The sequence below is a fragment of the Protopterus annectens genome, chromosome 16.part0, assembly GCF_019279795.1.
Source record: "Protopterus annectens isolate FY-2018-M chromosome 16.part0, PAN1.0, whole genome shotgun sequence".
Taxonomy (NCBI): domain Eukaryota; kingdom Metazoa; phylum Chordata; order Ceratodontiformes; family Protopteridae; genus Protopterus; species Protopterus annectens.
In genome coordinates this window covers 110,690,449-110,714,505 of record NC_056750.1, presented here as the reverse complement: position 1 = coordinate 110,714,505, position 24,057 = coordinate 110,690,449, and the positions used below count along the sequence as shown (strand labels likewise).

Sequence of the window (24,057 nt, the reverse complement as noted above, 5' to 3'; positions counted from 1 at the left end):
AGGCATGAATTTTTATAGAGGCAAAAGAGAGGCCACTGTGTAGTAGGTCAGCTAAGTAATCCAGGACGAGAGGGAGGGAGTGCTGTGCCGTACTGGCTCCCTTAGCCTGGATCCAGATGCAAAACCTTTTCCATTTGTCAGCATAAGACTTTCTGATGCTAGGACATCTGGCCTCACAGATAACATCCAGAACCTGTTTATTGAGGTTGGCAGGTTGGTTGGGTGTTAGGAAGTAAGCCAAGATGCCAAATTGAGTGTCTGTAATGGGGGATGCAAGAACTCCCCTTCCCTCTGGGTCAGGAGGTTTCGAATCTGAGGAAGATGCCATGGGGGTAGCAAGGACAGGCTGTGCAGCAAGGGGTACTACTGCTGCCAGGGCCAGTCTGGAGCTGTAAGAATGGTCCTTGGTTTTCTTCCCTTATTTTGAGCAGTACCCTGAAGATGAAGAGGTAGGAGAGGAAAAGCATAGACTGATAGACTGACCTAGGGGAAGGACAGGGCATCCACTTTCCAAGCCATGCAGTGATGCTCCCTGGTGCAGAATTTGCTGCGCTGATGGTTGGTGTGGGAGCCAAAGAGGTCGACCTTCGTGGTTTCCCATTTCCGAGTTATTAGGGTGAAGGTACTTCTGTTGAGTTGCCATTCATGTGGGTCCAGAAGATTTCTGCTTCAATGGTCTTCCAGAGAGTTGAGAGAGCCTGGTAGGAATTGTGCTACCAGGTGTAGTTCCATTGCAGAGGCTGTGTGCCAAAGGGTCATGGCCAGCCTGCATAGAGCGTAGGAGTGAGTCCCTCCCTGCTTGTTGATATACCACATCACAGTGGTGTTGTCTGTTTTGATCAGGAGAGCCCCTGGAGAGAGAGGGGGCTTGAAAGCTATCAAGGCTTGCTGTACAGCCATCATCTCTTTTTGACTGATGTGCAGAGGGATTTGCTGAGGGCTCCATTGGCCCTGAATGCACCTGCCGTCCAGGTGTGCATCCCAAGCATAGTCTGATGCATCTGTGGTGGGGGTTTGGGCAGCGGGAGGTGGGGAGAAAGGCATTCTCTTGTTTTAGGAGCATGCTGCTGCCCACCAAAGAAAATCCTTTCCGAGGCAAGGAATTATAGGTAGAAGAGTTTACAGGTCTTGAGAGTGTTGGCATCAAATGCTCTTTAGGTACCACTGAAGTTTCCTCACATGCAGTCTGGCATATGGAATGAGTAGTATGCAAAATGCCATGAACCCCACAGCTTGCAGGATTTTCCTTGCAATTAGCTGGGGCCTGGTGGCTAGTTGAAAGAAGTACGCTGTCAGGAAATTTTGTTTCTCTGGAGTAAGGTATGCCATCTGGGAAGCTGTGTCTAGACTTACTCTCAGGAAGATTATCCTTTGGGTGGGCACCTGTTTGGATTTCTTTTTGTTCAGTGTGTACCCTAAGGAAGTTAGTAGGGTCTTTACAAAGGCCAGGTGCTTCAGCAGCTTCTCCTGGCTGTCTGCCTGAATAAGGCAGTCGTCTAAGTACGGCTAATTCTGAATATTTCTTTGTCTGCAAAAGGCAATGGCCATAGCAAGACATTTTGTGAAAACTGCGAGCAGTAGATAAGCCAAAGGGAAGAGCAGTGAAGTGAAAGTGTTGAGATCCTGCCCTGAAGCAGAGGTATTTCCTACATGATTCCCTGACAGGAATGTGGAGGTTGGCCTCTTTTAGATCTAGGGTGGCTAGCCAAGCGTCCTCGGAGAGCATGGGTAGCAGCTGCTGGAGGGTGAGTATTTTGAACTTTGGGATCACCAGGAAGGCATTTAGAATGGATAGACTGAGGATGGGAAGCCAGGTGACCTCTTTTCTGGGCACCAGAAAAAGTCTGGAGTAGAAACCTTGGCCTATCTGTTCTGCAGGAATGCGCTCTATTGCCCTCATAGATCTGGGAACTCTTTTGAGGTTGGAAGTGTGTGGAAGGAAAATTTGTATCCCTGAGACACAATGTTCAGAACCCAGTGGTCCTTGGTAATGGTGGCTCAGGTGCTTGAGTGAAAGGAGAGTTTTCCACCTAAGGGTAAGTGAAGGTGGGCAGAGAGAGGGGGTGGAAGAGAAGAGTCATTGTAAGTTTTTACCATAAGGGGGTGGCTTAGAACTCCCTGGTTTTGAAGTGGAGGTAGTCCACTGCTTAGATCTCTGCATTCCCTGAGGCTGCTGTCGGGGGTGTCTGCTTCCACGGGCCTAGGCTGGGCTGATTTACTGATAGCAGGAAAGGACCAGGGTTTGGAGGAACAATGCCTGCTGAACCTAGGGGGCTAGACCTGCAAGGAATCCTTAACTGTTTGCATAGATTTTGCTTTTTCTTCCATCTTTTTTAAGACCTCTTCTGCCTTAGTGCCAAATATATTATCTTTGTGCAAGGGGGAATCCAACAATTTAGATTTGACATGATCTGGCAGGGGCTGTTCTTTAAGCTATGCATGCCTCCTAATGACTGGTACAGTGACTGCTGCCCTGCAACAGGCTTCTAGGGCATCAAAACCACAGTGCAAGGTATGTTTAGTTACTTGACTTGCAAAATGCATCAACTGTTGTAAATCTTTAGATTCTGCCCAAGCAGGAAAGGAACACATTTTTTTGTTTAAGGAGTTCCAAGATATGTTGCTGAAATTTCAGCATATGGAACTGACAATTTAGTGCCCTGATAGCAAGAGTAGCTGAGGTGTATACTTTCTTACCCCATCTGTCCAATGCTCGGGAATCCCTGTCTGAGGGGTGGGATTCTTAGAAGAGGTTATTTAATTCCTTTTGGCCCTTGAGAGATGACCTCAGGGTCCAGCTTTAGGATTTTTAAAAAGATATTTGAGTCAGGGACTCTATAGTACCTATCAGTTTTTTTAGGAGCAGGAGGAAGAGCATCAGGAGTCAAGCTGAATTCAAGGAAAGCATCCTCCACAACATCCAGGACTGGTGGGATGGCTAAAGTTCTGTGTTGTGGAAGATCTAGGAATTCTCTGAGTCTCTTTTTGGACTGAGGGTAGTCATGACTCTCCCATTGGAAATGCTCCCTTAAGGTATGCAGGATTTTCCAAAAGGAAAAATCCTCAGGGGGAGAGGCTGAGAGATTGAAATCGTCTGCATCAGAATCCTCATAAGTGGAGGGGGGACATATCTCTTTTCCTTTGGAGGGGGTAGCTTGGTTTCCCCTAATCATCATGATAAGGTCTTCGGCCATTTTAAGCATTTGAGACTGAGGCAGCGTAGCATGCACCTGTGAGTGGGTCATCGGTTTCTTGGGTGTGGTTCGTACCCAGGGTCTAAGAAACTTGGTACTTTTAGAAAAAAACAGTAGTTGCTGAAAAAGACGTTGGTTTGTGTCGAAATTCGGTAGTGCGAAGATCTTCCTCGGAAACTGGTGCCTGCTCAGCGGCTCCAGACCCATCCAAGGTTGAGACGACCGCAGGATCCTTAGTCGAAGAAGAGTTTTGTGGCATACCGGACTCAGAAAGGGTCTTGGTAGCGGCCTGCAAATCAACAGAAGCAGGCATCAGGGGCTGCAAAGCGCCTCACTGAGGACCGGAGAACTGACGACTAGCTTAACGGAAGCGTCGGTATGTTTGGACCTGTGCGGTCTGTTTCTGTCTTTATGTTTTTTTGGAAAATCTGCTGTCGGATGGCTTACCGAAGCCATGTCGCAATTCGAGGACTGTAAGCGAAAAAATCTGACTACAATAAGGGCCCGACGATGGATAGTTCTGGCGTTGAACAAAGCACATAAACAACAACGAGGGACGTCATGGTCTGGGCCTAAACAAGTGACGCAGTAAGAGTGGACATCTCGGTGTGGTATTTGTTTTCCACAGGTAAGACAATTATTAACTTTTTCTGACATCGATTAGTGCAAGAAAAAAGGTTCCCCAATGGGGTACTTAGTTTTAGAAGACTTCAGCTTCAATTCATTAGACAAAAACCCAGGTAGCGGCCGACCGGCACTTGTGCGAATTGCTTCTGCTTCGGGCTCTATGGCAAGAAAGACTGATGCAATGGCGTTGGCTGCCTTACTTTATACAACTGACGACCTGACGTCAGTCCTCAAGCGACAGCAACTGACGCAGAAATACTAAGTCTCTGATATTCGGGCCGGCCAAGGGCTACCCTGGCAGGGATAACCCAAATGTGATGACTGCAACAGTGAAACACAAAGAACATCAGACAAATGCAGGTTTTGTAAAACAGAATTCGAAACAGTCGCCCATTTTGTTGCTGGGTGTGATACACTTATGGCATGTATATTGAAAGGCATAATAAGACTGTTATATTAGGGATTGTCCTCCATGCGGGTCAAGTGGCTTTCCGAAAGACATGCGTGAATGGGCATGCCTTCGTTGAAGGTTGGGCGTCGAGTTGGCAACTCGGCACCGTGAAAATCTACTGCCAATCATTAGCGGACCAGAGCTCCGCTGTGGCGACCCCTAACCCGGGAAAAGGCGAAAGACAACAACATTAGGGATTTTGCAAACATTATAATATTGAAGTAGCTGATAAGCCATAAAACATTATAGAAAATGATGAAGTTTATATCACACAGGATCACCCATTACCAACAGTTCAAAAACAGATGCAAGAAAACCAGACATATTAGTCCATGAAAAGAAGACAAAAGCATTGATCACTGAAATTGCTACACCCAGTAGTTACACTGTCTTACGTGCAGGCACGCAAGAAGTCATAAAATTCCAGCATTTACACTCAAAAAATGAGGGCAATGTGGAAAAAATATACCCAGACAGTTCCAGTAGCAGCGATGGGTCTCATAAAAAAGAATTTGCAGCTGAATTTAGATATGTTACCGATACATGTAACTCCATATGACTTGCAGGAGGAGTGACTTCCGGGCACACTGCGGGTGCTGCAAAGAGCACTTTTGGCCAACATCAAAGACTGAAACAATGCTAATTTCATGAACTTCAATCATATTTGACTTGGGAATGGGATTCCTTCCCATCACTGTATTAGAAACCCAAAAGACTTGGAGAAATTAAACTGAGGAATTTGCCTGCGAGGGGTTCTCATGAACTCTATTACCAAAAGAGAAGAAAAAAGAGGAGAATCCACTGGCAGACAAGATGGCTGCAAAATGCACTCTAATGGATGCATAAATAAGCCATCCTGAAGTATCTTACACAAACATTTCAAGACCAGAGGGATGTTCACCTCAAGAAACCCTCTGTTTACATTTAGGCACCACTTAGAAAACCCTCATCCATTTGTAAACATAAGATTTTCTTAGTAGGAGATTTTTCTGGCCTCCTTTAACATCTACTGCACATTCTCATGAAATAAGTACCTAAATGGAGTCGAGACTGAATCATCATCCAAGCTGTCAGTTGTAGTTCCAAACTGTGGTGCACCAGTCATCCCTGAGATTGTGTCAGCAAATCCAGACTGTGAGGTAGTCTGTGGCAACTGCCATTGACCAATACCTTTAGAAGGGAGAAACAAGATTGCCTGGGCAAATAGAAGGTCACCACAATGATATTTTGCATTTCTTTCTGAGCCTTCAGAAATACCTTATGAATAAGAGGAAAGGATGGAAACGCACACAGGAACATTTCATCCTGGGGACAAGAATGCATCTGTCTTTCAAGCATGGCTACAAGGATGTCTGGAACATAATTTCTCCAGTTGTCTGTTTCAAAAGGAGATGAACAAATCTATTTGATGCTTTCGCCACATGTGGACTGGATTTAGGAACTCCAGTGCCTTGAGCTGCCACTCCTGTGCATCTGCTCAGGATCTAGATAGTCTGTCTGCCACGTTTTGCTCTGAGAGGATGGTATAATGCTTGAAGAGTCAGAGAATACTATAAAGCCAGCCCTCAGGCCATCACTGTCAACTGGCACAGAGGGTATGACTTTGTATCCCCTTGTCTGATGAAGTATTACATCATTGTGGTGTTGTCCATAACCACCAGAACAGGGCCCGGAGTCCATAGGTGGTGAAGGACTTTCAAGGCGTTGGTCATCTCCAATATTTCGTTGATATCAATGCATTTCCATGCATCCTTGGGCCTCAAGTGGCCTGCACTTGCACACCCATTGACACAGCTCCCCAAGCAAAGTCAGATGAATCCGTCTGGAGAGAATGCACTGGAACCAGACGGAAGAAGGGAAGTCCTGGATTAATACCAAACTGTGCTCCCCACCACTGTATCTCCTCTGATGAAGGGCAGCACTGGCAACGGAGATTCCAGGGAGTGTAAGTGCTGGATCCAACAGTTCTCAACATAGCAGTGAATTTTTCTCATGTGTACACAGGCCAGTGGTATCATGAGAAAGTACAGTTATGTACACTTACCATAAATGTAGATGTTTGAGTGCATTCTCTGTTGCAGTCCTGACTTGTGGGACTTCCTGCTGTGGAAGACCTTGTCTGGCCCAACTACCATGGTAAAATTCTCCCTCCTCCTAAGGCTGGCAGATGTCCTATCCAACGTCAGTACACTTGGGTATAAAGGGAGCTAGCCGACGCCATGACATTAGTTTTTGTCGTGTCCCCTAGAAGGTAGGAGCTCCCCAGGATGAACCACAAGCAAAGGTCCAAGGCAGAAAATGGGCCCTGCAGGGAAAACACCCGTGGGATCCTCTGGTTAGTGAAGAAAACAGAAGCAGACTACTACTGTAGGCAAAGGGGGAAGAAGGGAGAGAAAGAAGACTGCTACAGGGAATACACTCGAACATATACATTTATGCTAAGTGTATACAACTGTACTATGTTTTTCACATTTCACTGACTTGGGGATGATTCCCAATACTGAGATGAGGGTGGAAGGAAGATTATGGAGAAGAGAGGATACTCTGCAGGATTCCATTTGCAAATCCTGCTCTAGACTTGGAGAAAGTTGATAAGTGGTAGTGTTTGGTTAAGATGTACACAGAAGACCAGGTAGCAACTTCCAAAATGTCTTTGGTAGGGACTTCTTTCACGAAGGGAGCAGATGTACCAGTGGGCCTAGCAGAGTCCTGACAGGTGGCTTTTTACCATGATAGCTGTAACAAAAGGAAATACAGTAATACAGTGAGAAATCCACTTAGAAATGGTCTGTCTGGAAACTGTTTTCCCTTCATAGCCAATGGTAAAGGACACACAGAGTTGGTCTGATTTTCTGAAAGATTTAGTTCTGTCAAGACAGTAGCGAAGCTGGCTATGCACATTCAAGGAATGAAGGATTCCCTCCCTGTGGTTCTGAAAATTGGGGAAGAAGGTGGGCAAGTGTATAGCTTGATTCAAGGATGTGCCCATGACCACCTTGGGCATAAAGGATGGATTAGTCCTGAGTGACACTCTGGGTGGAATATGAGAAATGGTTCCACTGCCTTGACATCTTGCAGCTCAGACCCCCCTCCAAGCTGAGGTGATAACTAGTCAGTAAAAGGGCACTCTTCCAAGTTAAGAATTTTAATTCAACAGAAACTGACGGTTCAAAGGGGAGGGGTGTCATTTTTTCCACAACAACATTTTATTTACTTAACATTTGTTTACCAGGAAAGTCCCACTTGGAACTAAGCCAATTTTCAGCGAAGGTCTGGGGAGAAATGCTCCGGATACATGTTTTTGTAATGTGGGAGGAAACTGGAGCACCTGGAGGAAACACACAAATGCAGGGAGGACATGCAGACACAGAAATCACCCTAGCTAAGAATTGAACAGAACCACCTGTTGCTGTGAGGAGACAATACTATCGCTGCATCACTGCACCGTCCAATTGAGGCCTCTCAATGGGAAATCTAAAACTGATGTCCCATGGAGGTATGGGTTGTCTACGGAGAGGTCTGATGTGAATCACTCTCCTGAGGAACTCTTTCAACAGGGTGTGGGAAAAGATAGGAGGAAGAATAGGGATGTGGGCTGAAAACATGTGGAAGGAACAGACCCATGAGGTGTAACTCCAGAGAGTGAGCTGTCTCCCACACATGCATAGCTAGTCAACAAAGAGGGTAACAGTGAGTGCCTCCTTGTTTGTTTACTTACCTCATGACTGTGTGGTGTTGTCTACTTTGACTAGCAGGATCCCTAGTTTCCATTTTCTTTGAAAGCTACTAGGCCCTTCTGAACTGCCACCAGTTCTTTCCAATTTATGTGTTTGTTTCTGAACTGAATTTCCCATTTGCCTTGGGATTATAGATGCTGGAAATGAGACTCCTAGGCTGTCTCTGAAGCATCTGTGGTTAATGTTTGGCTCTGAGGGGTGAACCTGAAGGGTAGACCCAGGTTATGGGTACATGCTCACATCCACCATGCAAATTCCTCTTTGAGGCACGGGATCAGCAGAATTTCTGTTTCCAGGGACTGTGAGTGCTGGTACCACAGATTCCTAAGATACCACTGGAACGCCTGGCCAGAAGGATCATGAGGATACAAGATGCCATGCAGCCTAATGCTCTGAAGAATTCCCTGGCTGAGAAACACTGTCTATGCTTAATGTTTTGGAAGTATCAAGTCAGGAAGGAGACTTTTTTTGGAGGGAAGAAGGCAGAGTCCTGAAGAGCCCCCAGCAAAACTATCCTGGTGGATGGGTCTGTGTTGGACTTGCAAAGAATAAAGGTGAACCCCAAGGGGGTGAGAAGGTACTAAGTGAAGGCCAGATCCTTGAGGAGCTTTGACTGACTTGTGGCTTGAAAGATGCAGTCTAGATAGGGGAAAATTTGGATCACTCTTGTTCTGCAGAAAGCAATCACTGGAGCTAAATACTTTGTGAAGACCCTGGGAGCAGTAGATAAACTAAAGGGCAGTACAGAGAATTGAAAGTGACTGTTACCTGCTCTGAAACATAGAAAACGTCAGCAAGATTCCTTTATGGGAATGTGCAAGTAAACATCTTTTATGTCCAGGGTGACCATTAAGGCCTGGAGGGCTATCATGGGAAGACGTTTTTGAAAAGTCAATATTTTGAATTTTGATACCAGCAGGGAAGGATTGAGGGTGGACAGGTCTAAAATAGGGCGCCAATAGCCTTCCTTTCTGGGAACCAGGAATAGACTGGAATAGAGCCCCTTCCCTATTTGGTGCTTGGGTACTGGTTCCAGTGAGCCTTGTGCGCACAGGTTGTGAATTTGAGAAAGGGCCCCTGCTCTTTGATTTTTGTGGAATATCCAGGTAACCTGAGTATCTTAATGGCTCTTTGAAAGTGAGCCTGTAACCATTTTTTGATAACATTCAGAACCCACTTGTCTGAAGTAATGAAAGACAAGTTTTCTTTGAACCGGGAAAGTCTTCCTCCTATCTTTGTTGGAGAGGGTGGGGGCACGCAGAGGGGAAAGGAAGAGTCATTGATGCTCTCTGCCAGGGCCCTGTGGCCCAGAATTCCCCTGCTTGGGTGTTTCTGAGGACCACTGCCTGAGGCTTTGTGACTGATGCTGCCTTTGAGGCCTTTTCCCCTGGGGTTTCCTTTGCCTGCTTTTTGATTGAAAGGGGAAAGGACTAGTGTTTAGTGTGAAAATTCCTACTAAACCTAGGAGGCTGAACTTGGAGGAAGTCCTTGACAGTATGCATACATTCTGCTTTATCTTCCATCTTTTTGAGCATAGCATCAGCTTTTGGCCCAAAGAGGAATTCCTTATCCAGGGGTGCATCCAGAAGGTTGGATGTGATATGGTCTGGTAGGGTCTGTTTCCTAAGCCAAGCATGCCTTCTAATGACAGAAACAGATACTGCAGCTTGGCTAAAGGCCTCCATAGCATCATAGCCACAGTGTAATGACTGGAATGGCAAAGGTCTAACAATTCCTTGAAAATGTTCTTCCAGGCAGGATATTTTTTACATTTAATCTATAATAGTTTGTTGATATTTGTTCATATGAAACTAGCAGTTAAGGCTCCTCATGGCTAAGGATAGCAGAAATATACACTTTTTTACCAAACCTATCAAGGGCCCTCCTTTCGTTGTCAGCAGGTAAAGGGTTTTTTGAAGAGCTGACTCTTGCTCACTTGAGTCCTGGAGTAACAACCTTTGATCAGAAGAGGGATATTTGAAGAGATATTTATGCGTGTCCAGTACCCTGTAAAATCTGTCTGGTTTTCGAGGGGCTGGAGGTAGGGAATCTGGATTCAGAGAAGAATCCATAAAAACATCCTCTACCACTTCCAATACAGGAGAAACAGCCAAATGTTTGTGTTCTGGGAGGTCAAGGAACTCCCTAACCCTCTTTTTAGATTGTGAGTATTCCTGTGCCTCCCACAGGAAATGTTCCCTCATGGCATGGAGTGTTTCCCCAAAAGTGATGCCTTCAGGAGGCAAAGCTGAAGCCAGATTCTTCAAAAGAAGTAAAGAAGGGTCCTTCGTCAAAGACAGACTCCTCACGGTCAGAATCGACATCTGAATCAGGAGGTTCAGGGAAAACATCAGGAGTAGGATCCCTCTTCCTTTTCCCTGGGGAAGCCTCCAAAGGGGGTTGCCTAACTCTGATTAAGGAGATATAGGCCTCAGCTAACCTGACCAGGTCTTGCTGATATTCTTGTGCATGGGAGCCAGTAGGCCTAGGCATAGGACCTGTGGTAGAACCCTTCTTAGAGGTAGCGCTGGCCTTGGGCCTAGGTATGTCTGCAATCCTGACACCAGTCTCTTCGTAAGGAAGAAGAGATGCAGGTTGATGCCTTAAAGGAACGTCACTGGTAAAAAAAAAATCACTCGTTAGAAGCTGATGTCTGCTGAGTGACTCCAGACCCAACCGATGACATTGAGGGACCCAACAGCATGTTGGACTCTATACTTGTCTCAGCAAGGGCCTGTGCCACCATCTCAGTCACAGAAGGGTGCTGGGAAAGTGCCTAGCCTTCCTCAGTGATAACTAGCCTTGAGGGGCTGGTGGACAGGGAACGGTTGTCATCCAAGGCCCTAAGCTTGGGTCTTTTTTTCCTTGTCTTTCCTACACTTAGGGAGCTCAACCTCAGGATGACTGGTGGACACCACTGGATGATGTGACGTAGATGGCAGACTAAGATGCCTAGCTAAGATTTTGGCTCTAAGCCTGATAGTCTTAGAGTGAAATGGGCACAAAAACAGCAATTAGGGATGTCGTGATCAGGGCCTAGACAGGTGACACACAATGTAGGAAAGCCTCAGTGTGTGATTTGCTTACCACAGTAGAGACAATTGTTAACCTTATGTGACATGGGTTAAAGCAAGAAAAAGGATTTCCTCAAAGGGGTACTTAGCTTGAAGATGACTTCTTTCTTTTTTGATTTCTACAAGTCTTTTGGGTTTCTAATACCATGACAGGAATGGACCCCATTCCTAAGTCAGAATACGATTAAAGTTCATGAAATTAGTATTATTTCACTCTTTGATGTTAGCCAAAAGTGCTCTTCGCAGTACCCGCAATGTGCCCAGCAATGACTCCTTCTGCAATTCATACGGTGTTACATGAATTGGTAACATATCTAGATATGATTGTAAATTCTTTTTTATAAGACCAGTTGCTCCTACTACTATTGGAACTGTCTGGGTATCTTTCTTCCACATGGCTCTTGTTTCTGCCTGCAGATCAAGGTATTTTATGACTTTGTTTCTCTCTGTACGCAAGACACTTCTCTCTGGTGTGAACAGACTGATGCACTGAAACACTACTTCAGGCTCTGATGGTAAGAAAAGACTGGTGTCATAGTGTTGGCTAGCTCCTTTTATATCCAAGTGTACTGATGTCGGATAGGATGTTCTCCAGCCTTAGGAGGAAGGAAATTTTTACTCTGGTAGTCGGGCTGGCCAAGGGCTTCTACAGCAGGAAATCCTACAAGTCAGGCCTGCAACAGTGAAACATGAAGAACATTCACGGATACCATCAGTCCTAGAATTTTCAGGATTTTTCTCATAGGTTCATAGGTGTGTACTAGGCTAATGGCCCTGGAGCCTTTACAACCCTAGTCCAAAGGATTATACTGGCAACAAGCTACTCGACCTTAGTTCCTAGTACCTCTGTCGAGTAGAGCCACTGAAGTGATCTCTGAGGTGAATTTTCTATTTCCCATCCACTCATCAGGATTTCTCTTGAAGAGGGCCAGTGAGGTGCTCTATTTGACATGTATGGGAAGTCTATTCCATAGCATGGGGAGTCTCTGGGTTATGAACCTGTCCCTTCAGCATGTTCCATTTATTGTGGTAATGAGGTTGAGGTATATGGAGCGTGTGGTGCGGAGGGAATGGGATTTCTTTAGATGTAGCATTTCTAACAGAGCTAGGTCAGACATGGCTTTGTAAGTCAAGCAGAGATCGCCTCTAAGTAGGTGATATGAGGCAGAGAATAGCTGGAGTTTTTTGAGTCTGTCCATATAGGACAAGTGTTTAAGACCTAGGATCCTCTTTGTGAGGTACTTTTGTGGCCTCTCCAGTTGTTGCAGTTGTCTAGTGAGGTACATGCTAAATGGGGCATTGTACTCGATGATTGGCCGAATGAGGGAAGAGTAAAGGGAGACAATGACCTCTTTCTTCCTGGATGAAAAACCCTTAGTAATGAGATGTGCCACATAGAAGGACTTTCTGACCACAGTGGCAATGTGGTGGTCAAAAGAGAGGTTGCTGTCAATCTGTGTTCCCAGATCTGTTATAACGCCTTCTGTGTTCAGTGGACTACCATTGATGTGGTAATTCAAGGGGAACCGTTTTTTTCCCCAATGGAGATGACGACATTTTTTGGCACTGAGCGTAAGGCCATGGTTATGACACCAGTCATTGGTCTAAGTGAGGCCTTTCTGTAGGATGTCAACATCACTTGGGGAATTAATAATAGCTCCCAACTTGCAATCATCTGCAAACTTTGTCAGGCAGAGTCCCTTTGTGTTGGCCTGGACTTCAGAGAAGTAGATCTCAAACAGGAGAGGACCCAGGACCAAACCCTGTGGGATTCCACTCGTGACTGGTCGGCAGTCTGATGGAGTCAGCTACTTTCACATAGTGGGTTCTATCTGTGAGCCAGTTTGCAACCCACCTAGTGATATAGGAGTTGATGCCCAGCTTAGTGAGTTTTGCTATGATTCCTGAGTGGGGAATGGTATCAAAGGCCTTGGCCAGATCAAAGTAGGCTGTATGAACCACCTTGCCTTCATCCACAGCTCTGCTGACTGACTGAAAGAAGTCAACCAAGTTCAGAAGACATGATCTACCCTTCACAAAACCAAACTGTGTATGATAGAGTTTGGAAATTCGCTATATCCTTGTTTATTAGGTCCATGATGATGCATTCCATAACCTTGCATATCAGACTTGTCAGGCTAATGGGGTGATAGTTCCCAGGGTCTGTAGTCGCTCCTCCTTTGTGTAGAGGGATGACTTTCGCAGTGCGCCATTTGGTAAGGACAAAGCCTGAGGAGAGGCTGTAACTGAACAGGGCACACAGATGAGGTGCCAGTTCACTCTGTAGTTCATGTAGAACACAGCCAGGGATATTGTCAGGTGCCATAGAAGCTGTATTCTTGGCCTTGGACAGTGCTGTTTTAACCTACTGGTATTGTGATTGGTCCTGGGAGGGGGGGGGAGCGGTAAAGTTGGCACTGAATCTGTCGGCCGGTATATTGGCAATATCTGTTGGCTTGGTATAAGAGGTACCACTGTGCAGCAGCTCAGAGCAAATCTGGGCATTGTCATGGAGATTCTTTACATAACTATAGAAGGCCTTGTGTTTGTCTTTACTATCTGCTGCAATTTTGTTTTCAAAGCTAGCTTTAGAGGATTTGATGAGGAATCTCAACCTTTTGTTGAGGGTGATATGGGAGTTTTTCCAGTCTTGGGACTTCACCTTATTCCGCATCAGTTTCCTCCTTCTGTTGTAGAGTTTGTTTATGGCGGGGGACCACCAGATTGGCTTCTTTTTTTTTTTTAGGAGAGAATATTGCTTCTATTGGATATGGCGAAATCCATGCATTTGTGTACGCATTCGTACAGTGCACTGGTGCATGATTCGGTGGTCATGCAACTATTCTCCATTTGCATGGGTGCCGTGAAGTTAGCCACCTCTGTTTTTAGTAGCCCAAAGTTAGCTTTGGAGAAGTTTTTCATGGTGGTTACCTTTGTGAGGGTGAGAAGGATGTGGATTTCCAAGGTGATTAGTTTGTGGTTGGATCTAATCAGGAGGAGTTGACTACTGGTGTAGAGTAATGGTCACTCATGTTAGTAATGACCAGGTGAAGGATGTTGCTACCTCTAGTGGGGGTAAGAATGACCTGGTCCTGGGCACCGGAATTAATGAATTCCAGGAAGCGTTGGGCAGGTGTATTGGTATAGGAGTAGTTTTCCCAGTTAATGGAGGGGTAGTTGAAGTCACCCAGTATGAGGGTGTTAGGTTGGACCATAACATTCTCCAGGGTAGTTAGGAATGTGGAGTGTGAGTCTTGGGACATGGTTGGGCAGCTATAGCGGGCTATGACCTGAATCACTGTCTTACCCAATGTTAGCTGCACCTGAAGTATCTCAGATGCGTTATGTTGGGCTACCGGTCTGTAGGTGTACACATTCTTTATGAATATGGAAACACCACCGCCTTTGGAGCTTGACTCCAAGTTCTGGGGCTGAAAGATGTGGAATGAGTTACAGCATGGTAGTGCAGAGATGCTTTCTCCTGCCTTGAACCAGGTCTCTGTTACAGCACAAATGTTGATGTTTTCCATTTTAAGGAGTGCTTCGGGCGAGTGCATTTTGAGATTTAGACTTGTAGCACTGAGCAGCATGACCCTCAGATTGCATTTGTTTGTAGCTGTTACAGTGGTAATTTCATCTTTGGAACACTGCCTAAAAAAGGCACTATAGGGGTGGCAAGAGCCTTGGCCAGTATTAGGAAGCCCAGTGGTGACAGATGCAGGCCATCTCTGGCAAAGCGCTAAGGTCTGTCAATCATGTCATCCCAGGCAGACAGATACTGGATCCCATTAGAATGACACCAGAAGCTTAGCCAATTGTTGAACTCAGTCATTTTCTGCTTGTACTGTGGTATCATTCTGGGTGATGGTAGAATGCTGCTCAGGGCTAGGGTCATACGCGCCTGGGCTACATAATCCAAGAGCTCATCCATGTCTCTTTTCATGTAGTCCAGGGAGGTACATCTCAGGTCATTCACACCCACATGTACAATGACAGAGTCATATCCATACGTGTTGCTGAAGGACCTGAGTGTGTGCATTATGTAGCGTATCCTGGCACCTGACTGTTACTTTCTCCTTATTCAACCTAGTGAGTGGGACATCAGTGTGCCTTCACTATCGAGTCACCTACAACTAGTGTGTTGGGCATGCTGTTTTGCCTTAGGGGCTTTGGCTAAGTAGCACACTGTTTAGGAGAGTTGTGTGTCTCGTGATTAGTGTTGTGGTGGTCAAGTGTGTTTCTGTCTTGGAGGTCTCTGCTGTTTGGGTAGATTTTTATTGAGAGCCTCTACGAAGGTGGGTGTGTGGTTTGTGTTTTTATGTGAAGGCAGTGATGGTGTGTGTTCTGGAGGGCTATGTGTTCCATGTGGTGTGGTTAAAGTGTTGACCTTCTCCTCTTGACTAGCTATTCTGGTCTTGGCTGGAGAGTGCATGGCTTCGTACAAGAGGCAGTTATTACATTGCCTCAGCAATAAACTACAATTTCTGGACCAGAAACCAAACTGTTGTTTTATTCAACTCTGAACAGTTGTAGAATGTACACTAGACTGGGAGGAGTGTCCCAGATCAAATTTACAGTTGAGGTGGGCAACTGCAAAGCCACCAACTATGTTTGTCTTTTCGGCTTTTCCCAGTTAGGGGTCACCACAGCGGAACTCTGATCCGCTAATGATTGGCAGAAGATTTTTTTTTATGGTGCCGAGTTGCCAGCCCAATGCCCAACCTTCAGCGAAGGCACGCTCATTCACGCATGTCTTTCAGAGGCCACTCGATGATGGGGAGGACATGCAGACTTCACACAGAAGGCACTCCAGCCGTGAATCGAACAGGAGAACCTCTTGCTGTGAGGCAACAACACTACCGATGTACCACTGCAGCTTATAACAGGATCTATATTAGATAACTGAATGCTCACGAGTGAAAATCACGGAACTCGAAACCGCAGTTGTGGGGGGCTGCGCCCCCAACACCCCCTCCTAAATATATATTCCAACTTCGAGATTGCACTACAGTGAGGAAAGGGCAAATATTTGGGTCTATATTGAAACATCGAATGCTTAAAACAGCGAACAATGTTTCATCGACACATTTTCAGCGAAAGCTGAAAATGTCGACACCACAGAATAGTGATTTCTTTCCTAGGGAAAGAAATCTCTGTTCCAACCAAAAAAAAAAAAACATTAACACATACACATGTACCCTAACCCTAATTGCACCCCCCCAAAAAAAAACAGTAAACAACTGAATACACATATGCACGTAACCCAACCATACATCTAATGGAAAAAAAGTAAACATTTTAAAACATATGCACTTAGCTTAACCCGCACCCTAACCCTAAGATCAGTAACTTTTGCACATTTACGTAAACAGTTCCAAACACATACACATACACACTTACCTTAACCCTAATTCTACCCCCCAAAACAAAATTAAACAGCTGAAAACACATACACACGTAACTCAACCATACTTCTAATGCAAAAAAACCCCCCACTAAACACTTTCATACATATGCACTTACCTTAACCCGCACCCTAACCCTAAGGTCAGTAACTGCTGCACATTCACGCTCGGGAGCTATACCGGACAAGGGACCACAGTGCAGGACACGGCAAAGCAACAAAGTGGTCAAGCGACTTCTTTCCCAGGGAACGAATTCGCTGAACAGCCACTTCGCTGTTTTGCCTGTTTGTTCGTTATGTGTCGACGAAAACGCATTCGACAATATGCATTTTCGTCATTCTAATAGGAACCCAAATATTCCCATCGTCACTGTACCGCAATCTCAAAATTGCGGTTTTGAGTTCCGCGATTTTCGCTCATGTGAGCATTCGATTAGATAAACTTTCGTTTATCTAATATAGACCCCTTATAACAACACCACAGGTATAGGGTAGGTGGGAGAATGAAAACCAATTTCAGAACAGATGAGAAGACAGAAAACAATGCCAGCATATATATAAATAATTCAGTCAAGCAAATATGAAGACAGTGTAGAACTCTGAAACGTTAAACCAAAAAACTATACAGCGCAAAACTCTGAAAAGTTAAACCAAAAAACATACTTATCAGCGCTCTATTTCCAGATTGTTTGAGAAACACTCCAGTCAGAACACAAGAAGATTGTAACAGTGGTATGCAGGAATTTACGTATAGGGACTATTTTTAAATCAGCAAGCATTAAACCAAACATGTTAAACCAGTTTTATCAGCTTTAACACCACCACAGGAATGGGGGGAACCAGTTTCAGAACAGATGAGAAAACAATGGTAGCACATTTATAAATAATTCAGTCAAGCAAAAATGAAGACAGTGCAGAACTCTGAAAAGTTAAACAATATGCAGTGTAGAAATCTGAAAAGTTAAACCAAAAAAAAAAAGAAGTTATGTCTTACTGTAATGTTTCATCTGTATTGTACATCATCTTTCATTCATCACTGATGGGTTTGGTTCCAAGCCCTCGGAACCGAGTCAGCCTTTTTACCACGTTCGTGCCAGCCAAAAACCCTTGAGCTAAGTCTCTACTCAGAATGCCCTTCTCCCTGTTACATTGAGTTTGCTAGAGAAAAGGAAGTAAAGCCAAGGACACTTCTGTGCAACTACCCTAGGGCACCACTTAGACACAGAGCATCCCCCAGGAGCCCTTGGAGGGGGAAGGAGGGCGGGACGTGATGATTGAAAGAAGATGAACAACACAGATGGAACGTTATGGTAAGACGTAACTTCTTTATCTGACGTTGTTCATTTTCTTTTCATTCATCACTGATGGTACAGAATCCCAAGCTACCTTAAGGACCATGGGCAGCCCTTACGGACGAACAATCCTGAATACCACTGAGCCAAAAGCAACTCTCCCTCTGGAGACCAAGTCCAATTTGTAATGACTGATAAAGTTATGAGGCTTAGCCCAAGTAGCTGCTGCACAGATGTCATCTATGGAAGCCCTGGAATGGAAAGCCACAGATGTTGCCATAGATCTAGTGGAGTGAGCTTTAACTTTTGGCATAGGTTCATTACTGAGGGAATAGATTAAATGTATGCAGCCCCTTAACCATTTTGATAAAGTAACCTTGGAAACAGCCTCTCCCATTCTGGGCCGAGAACAGGAGATGAAAAGCTGTTCAGATTTACGGATAGGTTTGGTCCTGTCTAGATAAAATCTCAATTGTCTATGTATGTCTAAAGAGTGAAGGCAGTACTCTCCTCTATTGGCAAAATTTGGAAAGAACACTGGTAGAACAATGGTCTGGTTTATGGAGAATTCAGAAACAACTTTTGGGAGAAAGGATGAATTTGTCCGAAGTGATACTCTAGTCTTTATGAAAGACCAGATAGGGCCTCTTGATACACAATGCCTGCAGCTCCGAGACTCTTCTGGCAGATGTGATGGCTACCAAGAACAAGGATTTCCAAGACAAAAACTTTAGGTCACACTGCGCAGCAGGTTTAAAAGGTTTCTGAGTCAAAGACTGAAGGACTAAAGTGAGGTTCCATGGTTTCATAGGCTGTCTGACAGGAGGCCTGATATAAGAAGTCCCCTTGAGGAAAGCCTTGCAAATGCGTAAAGAGATAAGAGGGGTGCCATCTATACCATTGTGGCAGTTGCCGCTAGATGTACTCATATGGCAGAGGCATAAGCTCCATTATCAAAAAACCTAGCCAAGCATTGAAGCACTGCAGTAATTGGAGCCAAATATGGGTCTATCATGTTATCCTTGGACCAGATGGAGAATCTTTTCCTTTTATCCTGGTATAGTCTTCTGGCAGATGGTTTATGAGAGGCCAGAATTATGTCTCGAACAGACGAGGAGAGATTAGCTTGCCTGGCTACTAGTGGAAGTGGAGAAACCAAGCTGTCAACTTGAGACTGGACAGATTTGGGTGACTCGACCCTTGGCGGTGAGTAATCAGATCTGGTAGTGGGTCCAGAATCCACGGCGGGTATACTAGGGTGAGGCCAAAGGAAGGGGAACAAAACTTGTTGAGGCCAGAATGGAGCTATGAGGATCACCTTGCATCTCAACCGAAGAGCTTTTGTTAGAAACTGTGGGATCAGAGGGATGGCAGGATAAGTGTAAAGAAGTCCCCTGGGCCAGTCGTGGGTCAGAGCGTCCCTCAGTGAATCCCCTTCCAGGGGAAGTAGGGCAAAATAGCTGCTGCACTTGGTGTTTGATGGGGAGGTGAAAAGATTGCAGCAGGGCTGGCCCCAGTGGCTGAAGACTGCTGACGCGACCTCAGGGTTGAAGGACCACTCGTGCGGCATAAGGATGCATCTGCTCAGCTTGTCTGCAATCACGTTGGAGCTCCCCGGGATATGCGTTGCTATTAGAAAGCGGTTGGAAGCTATCGCCTACTGTTAAATTCTCATGGCTTCTTGACATAGGGGACAGGACTTGGTTCCTCCTTATTTGTTAATATACCAGACCACTGACATATTGTCTGAATGAATTGCAATTGTCCTGGAAGGGAGAGACAAATGCACAGCTCTCAGTTCCAGAACATTGATATACAGGTGGGCCTCTGAGGTGGACCATGTGCCTTGGACAGTCTTTCCCTGGAAATGGCCCCTCCCACCTGGTCAGGGAAGCATTCGTGGTCACAATGGCAGTGGGCTGAGGGGGAGACTGAAATGGACGACTCCAAAGTTCTACGTCTGGCCTCATCCACCAAAGCAGGTCCTGTTTGCAGGAGTTGATTATTTGAATCTGGTAACTGAGAGGGAACCATTGACACAGAAGGAAGTTTGGGAACCACTGACACAGAAGGAACCATTGCAGAATCCGCATGTGTAGCTCTGCTAGAGGCACTATTGGGATTTATGCTGCCATAGAACCTAGGGCCTGAAGAATTTCCCTTGCAGAAACTGTTGTTTGTGAGAGTATCACCCGGAGTTGAAGCCTCAGTCATTGGAGTCTGTGAATTGGGAGTGATACCAGACAGGACTGAGTACTGAACACTGCTCCAATTAACTCTATTTGTTCTGTAGGGATGTTTGATTTCTCCCAATGTATTGTTATTCCCAACAATTTTGCCAGTGACAGAGTATAATGTAGTGCTGTTACCAGAAGATGCTGGGTGAGGGTAGTAAGGAGCCAGTCGTCCAGATATGGAAACACCCAGAATCCTTTTAGTCTCAAGTGAGCTGTTACCACTGCCATGCATTTCGTGAACACTCTGGGGGCTGTAGAGAGACTGAATGGCAGGGCACGGAACTGATAATGACTGGCTCCTAGCTAGAAGTGAAGCAGACTCCTGGAGTGTTTGTCCATCTTGATGTGGTAATACACATCCCAGAGACCTATAGAGCACATCCAATCACCTTCTCTTAAAAAGGGGAGAATGGACTGAACCGTGACCATCCGGAATTTGGTTTGGGTGACAGACTTGTTTAAGCTGCTGTGATCCAAACTGGGTCCCCAGTCCCCTGTCTTTTTTGGCACCAAAAAGAATCTTGAGTAAAATCCAGATCCGTGCTGGTCTGGTGGGACTGGTTGGATGACTCTCTTTTGAGACAGCTTTATAATCTCTGAAGCTGTTTCTTTAATTTGACTGGGTGGAACATTGGGAAGATTTCTTGGGAAATTCAGCTGAAAAGAAAGGGGAATGGTGTAACCTCTGGTGATTATGCTCTGCACCCAACGATCGGTGGTGATGGATTGCCAGGCAGCTTGGTGCAGAGAGAAACGACCCCCAACTGCTTCCAGAGGTAAGCAATCGGGCTGCTCCTCAGGAGTGCTGATAAGGCTGTCCAGTGAAGGAATCCCTGGAAAATTGATTGCAAGGATCCCCTCTACCTCTATAGGGGCGTCTTCTGGAATTGTTACCCCCTCTGCCTCTGGGAATATTATCACCACGTGTGGCATGGAAGGGACCCTGAGATTTCTTATGCCACATCTTTCCACTCCTCTGATTCCTGGAGAAGATACGTTGAAAGTTGGAAAACCGTAGGCCTACAGCAGACAGGGTCTTTCCATCCTGCTCGCACCTGGCTAGCATGTCCTTCACTTTGGAGCCAAAAAGGGGCAAAGCTTTGATGGAAGCATTCAGAAAGGAAGACTTGAAGGGGTCCACAAGGTCACAAATGTGCATCCAGGCATGATGCCTCATAACAATGCCCGAACCCGCTGCTCCTTCAGTTGCATGTGACAGCAACCTCATGGACGAGTTAGATATTGATTCCAGGGCTGCTAGCTGCGAGGCCACTTTGTCCCTGATCTCGTCAGACAACTGTCCTGCGAGCATCCCGGAGAGTTCGAAGATCACATCCCTCTGGAGCCTCGCAATATGTGCCAAATAATTCAGGGACCATATGGCAAAGGTCCGAGACCCAGGTGGACAGTAGTATCTCCTTTGATAGTCACATCACCACAGTAGTCAGGAGGTCCCTCTACATGTCACACCTCATCATAAAAGTGTTCTCATCCAGGAAAAAAGAGGTAATTGTTCCCCTCTACTCGACACTCATTAGACCCATTATAGAGTACAACACCTCTTTTGGAATGTAACTCACAAGACATCTGCAGCAGCTGGAAAGGCCACAGAAGTACCTCACAAAGAGGATTACTGGCCTCAAACAAATGCCCTGCACTGACCGCCTCAAAAAACTCCAGCTTTACTCCGTAGCATATCGCCTACTCCGAGGTGATCTCTACCTAACATATAAAGGTATGTCAAACCCAGAGCTGTTGGACATGCTACACCTAAAGAAATCCCAATCCCTCCGAGCTACACACTCTAGGGACCTAAACCTTGTCACCACAATAAACAGATCATGCTGGAGCGATAGATTCCTGTCACAGCGACTTCTCATACTCTGGAACAGGCTACCCATCTATGTCAAGCAAAGTTCTTCATTGGCACTCTTCAAGAAAAAATCTTGATGAGTGGATGGGAAATAGGAAATACACCCTGGGGATCACTTCTGTGTCTCTGCTCGACAGTGGCACAGGAAAATAACTTTCTTGGGGGGCATAAGCCAGGGAACCTTGTTGGCTAGGCTTACATAGGCCCTTGGGCTGATAGCCTAGTACCTACCTATGAACCTATAAAAACACGCTTCCCAAGTCTGTCCACCACCTGGGACTCCTTGTTGGGTGGGTGGACAGTGGGACTTTCTTCACCACCATAGCATCAACTGGTAACCCTTTGGACCAATGTGGGTTCTCCTCGGGGGGGGGGGGGGTAAGAATTTTGTCTGGTTGCCAAGAGATCGCCTCAATGGAATCAGAATTCTTCCAAGCTCACTGCACAACAAGCTGGACAAGCTCATCAGCAGGCAGGGTCACCCAAGAGGTAGAAGGCCGAGCGCGAAAAGCCTGCAGGAACAGGGACCCCTCAGACGAAGGGTTGGAGGGCTTCCAGTCACCTCTCTGCTTTAACATTTCCAGGATGTCTCCAAAGGAGACATCATCAGGAGGTGACCGTGGGGACACTTCACCATCATTGTAATCCGTGTCATCCATTAAGGACTCCTTGGGTGAGTCCATGTGCTTTCTCTTGCATCTTGCATATCTTCTTTCAAGGGGACTCCTCAGTGGGGGGTCTCTGAGGAGGACTCGGAAGAGCAGGTACCCTGAACAGGGGTGTCCTGCGGCTTCTCTGTCCAGTGTTCTGAGGGGTGGTCTGTGATAGCTGTAGCTCAGGGAGTGAAAACTGTGGTTCCGACATCGATGGAGTGCTGCCAGAAACAAGAGCTCTCTTCATCGCGGGGAAGGCAGGCCTACCCGAAGAGGGATGGGAGCCCAGTACCGAGAAAGACAACCTCGGGACCGGGGTCACACCCCACTCCGACAAACCCATTCCCACGGATGGAGCCTCTAGCAGGATCTGCACAGACATGGCTATTGGCACAGAGAAGAGATGTGGCTCCGTACCCCAGGCTGACATGCCTGTCCCCCAATCTCCAGACTGAGGAAGAATTGGTTCAGTGGGAACGGAAGACCAAAGGGACAAACTCGGAGCCGGTGTGAGATGCACCATAGGTGCTGAGGTGATGGGTTCCAAGAAAGATGTTGGAGCAGAAGGTTTCGGAACCGAGATGTTCGAAGGAGTGTAAGGTGGAGTCCATGTATAAGGCAACCCAAGTCCTGCAGGTGGATGGGTCTTAGAAAGTGAGGGAATCCCCCTAGGTAACAACAGCTGGTCTACAAGACGCACCATTTCTTGTTCAGAAAGGCTCCTGGTGGATCTAATAGATACTCCGGACGTGGAGTCAGGATGTTCGATGTAGGGGCTATACGTTTGGTCAAGAAATGGATCTATAGAGGGGGAGTATCGGGTCCGTGGTGCAAGGTCTGCTGGCACTGAAGTCTCTAGTTTCAGGACTGGAAGTGAAGTGGTCAAATCCAGTGAGGTCGGTACAACACTCGGTGCCGATGTGGCACTCGGAGCTGAAATGGTCGGCTCCAAAATGGAAACTAATAATGTAGTCGAAGGTGTGCCCTGAGCCGAAGTGGCCACAGGTGCTGAAGTTGAAATAGGTGTAGTAAGGTCTATGATCGGTGCCGGAGGCAGAACCGGTGCTGAAATGGGCACTGGGTTCGATGGTTTTGAGATGGTCGGAGCCGAAGAAGACTGAGCCGAGGTGGCTGATTTATGCCCTGAAGATAACTTTGCGACCTTTGATTTCCCAGGCTTGCTCTGATCACCCGATGGAGAAGAAGGAACAGAGTGGGATCTCTTTTTGTCCTTAGAAGGAGGGGTTGAGACCTCCATTGCAGAAATAGCCTCTGAGAAGGGAGACTTCAGTAACCCTTTCAGAATGAGTTTATTTTTGCGCTCATTAAGTGCGTTGACAAACTCTGACAAATGTCACATGGAGGTTGCACCGAAAGGTAGGACACTCCCAAACAGTATACACAGTCATCATGAGAATCACTGTTAGGTAACTTGCCCTTACATGAAGTACAATGCTTAAAACCTGAAGTACCCTTCTTATCCAACATCTTGATAAAGAAAAATACACAACAGGC

At 46.0% G+C, this 24,057-nt stretch overlaps 1 protein-coding gene across 1 annotated transcript in view; it reads right to left on the bottom strand.

Moving 5' to 3' along the window:
* The window catches only part of LOC122790521 (protein mono-ADP-ribosyltransferase PARP14-like), a 2,292,317-nt gene that overhangs the window by 227,317 nt on the left and 2,040,943 nt on the right, over positions 1–24,057 (bottom strand). The gene's annotated exons all lie outside the window — the stretch shown is intronic.